Source organism: Phascolarctos cinereus, unplaced genomic scaffold (assembly GCF_003287225.1).
Source record: "Phascolarctos cinereus isolate Bilbo 61053 unplaced genomic scaffold, phaCin_HiC Scaffold_4;HRSCAF=312, whole genome shotgun sequence".
Taxonomy (NCBI): domain Eukaryota; kingdom Metazoa; phylum Chordata; class Mammalia; order Diprotodontia; family Phascolarctidae; genus Phascolarctos; species Phascolarctos cinereus.
In genome coordinates this window covers 435,699,726-435,707,995 of record NW_027555847.1, presented here as the reverse complement: position 1 = coordinate 435,707,995, position 8,270 = coordinate 435,699,726, and the positions used below count along the sequence as shown (strand labels likewise).

At 38.4% G+C, this 8,270-nt stretch overlaps 1 pseudogene; it reads left to right on the top strand.

The window, feature by feature from the left end:
• The first annotated feature begins 6,174 nt into the window (after positions 1-6,174).
• LOC110214725 (vacuolar protein sorting-associated protein 37A pseudogene) lies at positions 6,175-7,417 on the top strand (annotated as a pseudogene).
• Positions 7,418-8,270: the final 853 nt, after the last annotated feature.

The window sequence follows — 8,270 nt, the reverse complement described above, 5'->3', positions numbered from 1 at the left end:
AATAACGTGTGATACATATTGAGGTCTTATTCTAATGTTTCATTAGGCTCTACAGGTGACCATGATTATTAAAAGCCCATACCAAGCTAGAAGGGCTTTAAAGGTAGATTCAATGTTGGACTACATCTATCACTTGAAGACAAACCAAAGTCTGAGAGATTCAGCACCAGGTGGCTCTCAGGAAGATACGTGCTTCACCCACATCAATTCACAAAACTCTGAAGATCCAGAGGAATTAAGATCTGTGCCACATTATAAGAAGACTTGCACTGGTATTGTCATGTATCTTGAGGTATTAAATTATTATTTTTATTTCATATGTTTTAAATTATTGCCAGGAAAATATCATTTGGAATAGTGCAAACATTTTCTCCTACTGAATTTCAAGAATTTTGGATGAAAGCCTGGCAAGCTCTGATATCTTGTATGGACATTTCTTGGCCACAAAATTTCAGAGAATCCAATAATTATGACCATATTTATAGGGATTTTAAAAAATGAGATGACAGTCTATTTCTGATGTTTACTTTCAGTAATTACCTATCATGAATTTTATCTTAGCAAAGCAGTGACATTTCCTTTTGCAGCTCTTTGGTCTTTCTTTATGCACAATTTATTATAATATATGGCACTAATTAATTAAAACTGCAGATAAGTGATTTTTATTGGTGGCATCACCATCTAATATGTTCACTCAAGTATGCTTCTGTAGGTTAAAGTGTCACAATTTGGTGAAGTAGACACCCAGAATAGAGTTGCTATTTTTTAGATGACTTAATTATTCTCCTCAAATTGACACAGATTTTATGTTAATGAATTTTTATGTAAAAGAAGAAAATAAATATCCACAAACTCAATTAATGGAATAAAAATATCATAGTAGTTATATAAATACCCAAATGGTATTATTGCTACAAATTCAGGCATTTATTTGTAGAGTGATTTTTAATAGTCTAAAGCATAATTAGAACATAAAACTTTTTTAATTGAAAATTAGCTTCAGAAATTGAATGTCTGATCTCCTTGAAATTCTGGCTAGAAGGGTTTTGCTGCTTCTGCAGCCTGTCCAATGGAAGGCCTAGTCTCTAAGGGCTTATAGTCTAGAAACAGAATGCTTGGCACACTGAACTCTTAATTTGCTTGACATATAAAAAGTCACTTTCTTAGAATGCAGTTAATTTTGCACTTTGCAGATGAAAATCAGGTTACCTAGGCAGCTAGGTGGTGCAGTGGACAGAACACTGGACATGGTGGCAGGAAGTACCAAATTTGAATTCAGCCTCATACACTTACTAACTGTATAACCTTGAGCAAGTCACATAACTTTCATCTGCCTCAGTTTCCTCATCTTTAAAATGGGAATAATAATAACACCTACCTCCCAAGATTGTTATGAGGATCAATTAAGATAGTATTTGTAGGGGTAGCTAGGTAGCACAGTAGATAAAGCCCAAGCTTTGGAGTCAGGAGGACCTGAGTTCAAATCCAGCCTTAGACACATGACACTTACTGTGTGATCCTGGGCAAGTTGGTTAACCCTGATTGCCTTGCCAAAAAAAAAAAAGAAAGAAAAAGAAAGTGTGAAGTGCTTAGCAAACCTTTAAGCTTTATAAAAAGGCTGTTTTTGTTATTATTATAGCAAGCTTTTTTGTTTCCAGATTTCCAATTATGACCTCCCCTCTAGGTTATTTCTTTCCTGGATTTTATTCAGGATATGCACACAAACACACATGTGTGTATGTATGTGTGTATATATATACATATATACACACGTATGTATGTATATGTATATAAACACATCCTAGATATGTGTGTATAGATACACATATATAAATACATATATGTATATGAATAGATATATTTTTGTGTTTGCATGTGTATATGTGTATGTCTAGAAAAACATATACACGTATATAGTTATATGTGTGCACATATGTGTGTGTGTTTGTGTATTTAAGTACATACAATTTATTTTTTTAGTCATTTCAGGTGTGCCTGACTCTGTGACCTCTGTGACCTCATTGGTGTTGTCTTGGAAAAGATACAGGAGTAATTTGCCATTTCCTTCTTTGTCATTTTACAGATGAGGAAACTGAGGCAAAAAGGGCTAATTGATTTGCCCAGGATAACATGATGAGTGTCTGAGGTCAGATTTGAATTTAGGAAGGTGTCTTTCTCCAGACCCAGCACTCAATCCACTATAAACCCTAGCTCTCTCTGTGTGTGTACATATGCATATGTATGTGAATATGTATTGCATATGTATGAGTATTGCATGTGTATATCTATGTGTATGTATGCATATGTATACATACTTTATATCTATCATCTATCTATTCCTCTTTTTTTTAATAGCCCTTTATAAAATTCTCATCTTGGCACTTGAAGACTTAAAATCAGTCAGTTAACTAGTATTTATTGAATATATTCTATGTACCAGAATTTGTGACAAATTCTAGGAATATAAATTCAATTCAAGAAAGGCAGTCCCTGCCCTTAAGGAGCTTATATTCTAATAGGGGAAGACAGCACTGGAGGAGTATCGAATCAGTTTCGAAAAGGATTATTTTTCATTTCTTCCTTTTTGGGATGTGATGAGTTTAATGCTTGCTGGCAGCTTCTGGGGCTATTTTAGGCAGTGACCTACTATGGATGTTTATTCTCTCCCTCCCTCCTATCTTGACAGGAAGTGAGGTAGTAAGATATAAGCAGCAAAAAGGAGAGTGAAGAAAATTTCAGACACCTACCCCAACCTGAACCTGTTTGTTTTGAGATAAAGACTTTAGCTTAAGAGGCTTCTTGTCTAGGGCAAAGGTCCTGGTTTCTCATGGTTTTCTTTCTCTGCAAAAGGATAAAAATTAGGGGCAGCTAGGTGGGACAGTGATAGAGCTCCAGCCTTGGAGTCAGGAGGACCTGAGGTCACATCTGGCTTCAGACACGTGATACTAGCTGTGTTACCACGGGCAAGTCACTTAACCCTGATTGCCTAGCCAAAAAAAAAAAAAAACCCTACAAAATTTAAAGATACAGATTGTAAACAAAACTTAGAAAATGCTCTGATCCTCAAGGCAACTGGTTAATTTATGGTCTCACAATTGGTATAATTTGATGTCGTTGATTATCCTATAGTTCCCCTCCCTTAAGCCTCTTCCTCTCCCCATCCCCAACACTGGTCAAATCATTCTCTGTAGTAAAAATAGCTCATGCCACGATTGAAATTATTTCATCTTTACCAAGTAATCTATTGTTAAAAGAATGAAAATAACCAGTAAGTAAAAACAACAACAACAATAACAACAACTAGGAGAGAAATGTTTAATAATTAAACATGCCACGTATTGCATGCAGCAATAAAACAGAAGGGAGAAACAGAGAGTGAAGTAAATTCATCATTATCAAGTGGTTTCTCTGAGAAGCCCTAATTTATCCACTCCCTGATAGAATCTCTTAATGAGCTAGTGGTGCATTAAGGAAAGAAAAAAAATTCTCCAGTCACAAAAGTGTTAGGGTCAGTCACCTGGAAAACATTGTAAACTGGCTTCTGCTGCTTCTTTTCTAGCTCTCTATCTGTCTCTGTCGCTCTGTGTGTGTGTGTGTGTGTGTGTGTGTGTGTGTGTCTTTCTGTCTGTCTCTCTCCATCCCTCTCCCTCAAGTGGCTCTCTAGAGATTTAAAAAAGGCCATATTAACAGAAAACTTGATTCTCCAGTTCTGCTCCCGCGATGGCTTCCTCTTTTCCGAATTCAGGAACAACCAACTAGGAGGATCTTTAGACACTGAGGCTTCCTTGTAAGGAAACTAGTACAAGACTTATAAGGAAACTAGTGGAATGACTTAACAACATGATTTTATCAGGGTCATTATTAGCTTTGATTGCTCAAAATTATCAATCACCACCACAATATATCAGAATATTGAGGAAAGGGTTGCAGTATAATTCATCTGAATGGGCTCATGGGATTTGCAATTAAAAGTAATCTCAGAGATTTTACCACACAATCCCTCATTTTAAGGATACTGAGGTTCAGAGAGAAAAAGAGACTTGCCTGAGGTTATTAGGGAAGCAGTGGTTTAGTTTTGACTACAAATTGGCTTAGAAAGACCTGCATTGATTCTAGACTTTCAAGCAATTCCTAGCTGAGTTACCCTGGGCAAGTCACTTAATCTTTGCTGGCCTTAGTTTCCTCACTCATAAAATGGGGATAATAATGACACCTACCTTCTAAGGTTGTTGTGAGGATCAAATGGCATCTGGCATGATGCCTGACACATAGCAAAGGACAACATGAACTTCAGCTATTGTTGTTGCTATTGTTGCTGTTGTTGTTGCTGCTGTTATTCTTATCTCTCTCATCATCATTATAATTATTATAAGCTATACAGTTTGATCTTTCATGAATAGGACCATAGGCCTTTGAGGTCCATTCTGGAGTTTAGTAGATCTGTGATTCTTTAACAATCTCATGACTGGGTTCACTACTAAAAATAGGAAGAATGGGAGAATGAAGACATTAGGAGGCCCATAGTACTGTTTCAGAGATTGATATGTACTTCTGAATAGATCCCAGATGTCCATATTCTCTCCAGTGTTCCTGTAGAGTTTACATAAGTTCTAGGGTGGAACCACTAGAATTTGAAATATATTGAACAATCACTAAAAAAAAACTATTTGCATTGTCATTGTTGTTTAGTCATTCAGTCATGTCTGACTATTTGTGAATCCATGACTGAAGCAGGTCTGGCCCGTCTTTCCTCCACTATCTCCCAAAGTCTGTCCAGGTTCATATTGTTTCCATGATACTAACTCTTCGTCTCATCCACTGCTGTCCCCTTTTCCTTTTGCCTTCAATCCTCCCCAATATCAGGTTATTTTCCAATAAACCCTGTGTCTTCATTATGTGACCAAAGTATTTGAACTTCAACTTTAGTATTTGACCTTTTAATGAATAGTCTGAATTAATTTCTTTAAGTATTATCTGATTTGATCTCCTTGCTGTCCAAGGGACTTTCAAAAGTCTTCTCCAGGGACAGCTAGGTGACTTAGTGGATAGAGTACCAGGCCCTGGAGTCAGGAGGACCTGAGTTCAAAGCTAGCCTCAGGCACATAACACTTACTAGCTGTGTGACCCTGGGCAAGTCACTTAACCTCAACTGCCTCACAAAAAAAGAAATTTTTTTTTAATTGAAAAAAAATAGTCTTCTCCAGCATCAAAATGCAAAAGTGCCAATTCTGTGGCACTCAGATTTCTTTATAGTCCCACTCTCATAAGCATACATTGATTACTAGGGGGAAAAAATGATCAAAAAAACCTCATAACTATCTTTATATGGACTTTTGACAGCAAGGTAATGTCTCTGCTTCTTATATGCTGTCCAGATTTGCCATAGCTTTCTTTTCAAAGAGCAGCCGTCTTTTAATTTTGTGGCTGCAGTCACCATTTGCAGTAATCTTTGAGCCCAAGAATGGAAAATCTGATGCTGCTTCCATTTCTTCTCCCTCTATTTGCCAGGAAGTGATGAGACTAGTTACTATGATTTTAGTTTATGACATTAAGCTTCAAAGCAGTTTTTATATTCTCCTCTTTTGCCCTCATCAAGAGGCTCCTTAATTCTTCTTCACTTTTTGCCATCTGAGTGATATTACCTGCATATCTGAGATTGTTAATATTTTCCATAGTAACTTTAATTCCAGCTTTTGACTCATTGAGACCAGCATTTCACATGATGTACTCTGCACATAAGTTAAATAAATAAGGTGACAACATACAGCCTTGTCGTAGTCCTTTTCCACTCTTAAACCAATCAATTGTTCCATGTTCAGTTCTAATTGTTGCTTCTTAGCCTACATATAGATTCCTAAGGATATAAGAAAGATGATGTGGTACTCCCATATCTTTGAAGACTTTCCACATTTTGTTGTAATCTACATAGTCAAAGCCTTTAGTGTCAGAGCAGCAGCCCCCTCCCGGACAAAGTGAGCCCTGTAGCCTGACATGCCCTAGCAGCCCCAGCAGTGGCTTACTGGAGGTCGAGGGGCCTCTGGCCAGGCCACTGAGTAAGACCTGCAGGTTGGCGGGGGGCGGGGGGGTGTTTTGGTTTGCAAGGGTGCAGTGGTGGGAGGGGGGGTGTCTCACCAGCCTCCAGCATCAGAAGCAGAGGCTTATTGAGTCCCTGTATGCCACTGGCCAGTATTTCTGAAATACAGAAAGATGTGGAGTACAGATTACCGTTCACAGTAAACAACCTTACAATTAACATTAATATCTTCTTTCCTCCTCAATTTCCTCAGGAAAAAACAGTGATCAGTGTTTACCCTCCAAAACGACATCATTTAATGGACAAACACTGAGTGTACATTACCTGTCCATTAGTAAACAATTTTACCATTCACTCAGACCTGGGGAAAATTATTGAGAGCCTCTTCTTTGAATTTTGGAAGAATCCTCCGTTTTTGGCTCCCAGTTCAACGTTTCCATACCTGTACAGCGGCCCAGCAGGAATGCCTCCTTATGATGCTCAGGGTTTTCTGTTTCTCCACTCTTATCCTCCACAAGAAGCCGGCAGGCCCGTGGCTTCTGTTCCGATTGCTGACACCATATTTCTCCGGCCTCGAGTTACTCCACACCCAAAGCTGCTGTTCCCTCCTATGGCTTCCTCAGCAGCCTGCCCATGTCTCTACCCACCACAGGTGCCCCGATGTTGACAGGCCAAAACGGGTGTGGTTACAAGATTCCTGATATCCCTGCTGTGTTTCCAGAACTCTTCGAGCTTAGCCTGTTGCAGCTGACCGACAAGAATGAGGAAGAGGAAGCGCTCCTACAACAGTTCTTGACTGCCCCAGCTGAAGCAGGTCCTCACAGACAAGGACGACCTGGTCAGGAGCATTGAAGACCTTGCCTGGAAAAATCTCCTTTTAGAGCCCAGCCTGGAAGCCAAAAGGCAGACTGTACTCGACAAGTATGAGCTGCTCATGCAGATGAAGTCGGACTTTGAAATGAAGATGCAAAGACAGCTTGAGCTCAGCAAGAGTTGCAGCAGCAGTGCCCTCCAGGCAAGGCTGAAGGTGGCAGCCCACGAGGCTGAAGAGGAGTCGGACACCCTCGCAGAGGACTTTCTGGAGGGCAAATTGGAGAGATATGATTTTCTCAGCAGCTTCATGGAGAAGAAAACCATTTGCCATTATCGCCGAGCCAAAGAGGAGAAGCTTCAGCAGGCCATAGCTACCCACACCCAGTTCCACACTCCCCTCTAGATTTTCCTGAACGCGTGAACTGCCAAGAGAAGAATGAACAGTCCCAATTAAGCACATTTGCAATAGATGTGATTTGCTAACAGGCATTTCATCCTAATGGTTGTATCGTGTACTAGAGATTAACTGTATCCATTGCTTAGAGCTGGGCCTGATTTTGTACAAATTAGGATGCCTTTTATTATCTTTGAGAAATCCTTCTTCACTCTGAACTTTGTATTTACTGTTGATAAAGTCTTTTACCATATTTAAGCTTCTACTGCTACTCCCTGATTATTAGAAATTAAATACCTATGCATGTAATTTTGTATAAATTCAAGTATTTTATAAATTCATATTCTTTTAAACTAAAAAAAAGAAAACAACAAAGTCTTTACTGTAGCCAATGAATAAAAATTTTTTGTTTGTTTGTTTTTTGTCACTCCCTTGCTTTCTCCATAATCCGGAGAATGTTGGCACTTTAGTCTCTAGTTCCTCTGCCTCTTCAAAAACCAGCCTGCTCTTCTGGTAATTCTTAGTTCACACATTGCTGAAGCCTAGCTTGTAATAACCTTTGTGTTGTGTGAAATGAGTGAACTTGTTTAGCAATTTGAACATTCTTTGGCATTGCCCTTCTTTAGAATTGGAACATAAACTGTTCTTTTCTAAGCCAGTGGACACTGTTGAGTTTTCCATATTAAGACATTTATATTCATGCCAGCCATCATATGTTTGCACTCTGCTCTCTCTCTCTCTGTCTCTCTGTCTCTGTCTCTGTCTCTGTCTCTCTGTCTCTCTCTCTCTTTCTCACTGGAAAGATGTTAGGATACACAACATATTATTGCACTTTTGATTATTGTACTTAGAAATTATTAACTGTATTTTTAAAAAATCCTCTTGTTTTTAAGGTGTTTTGATGAGGAAACTTTACTTTTTAAAGAAGTTTTGAGTTTTTCCTTCTATATTAGCTTTAATTCTTCTGTAATCAATTCTATGAACAAATCCTTCTAATTTCAAAGGGTTAGGATTTCTGTATTAGAAAAT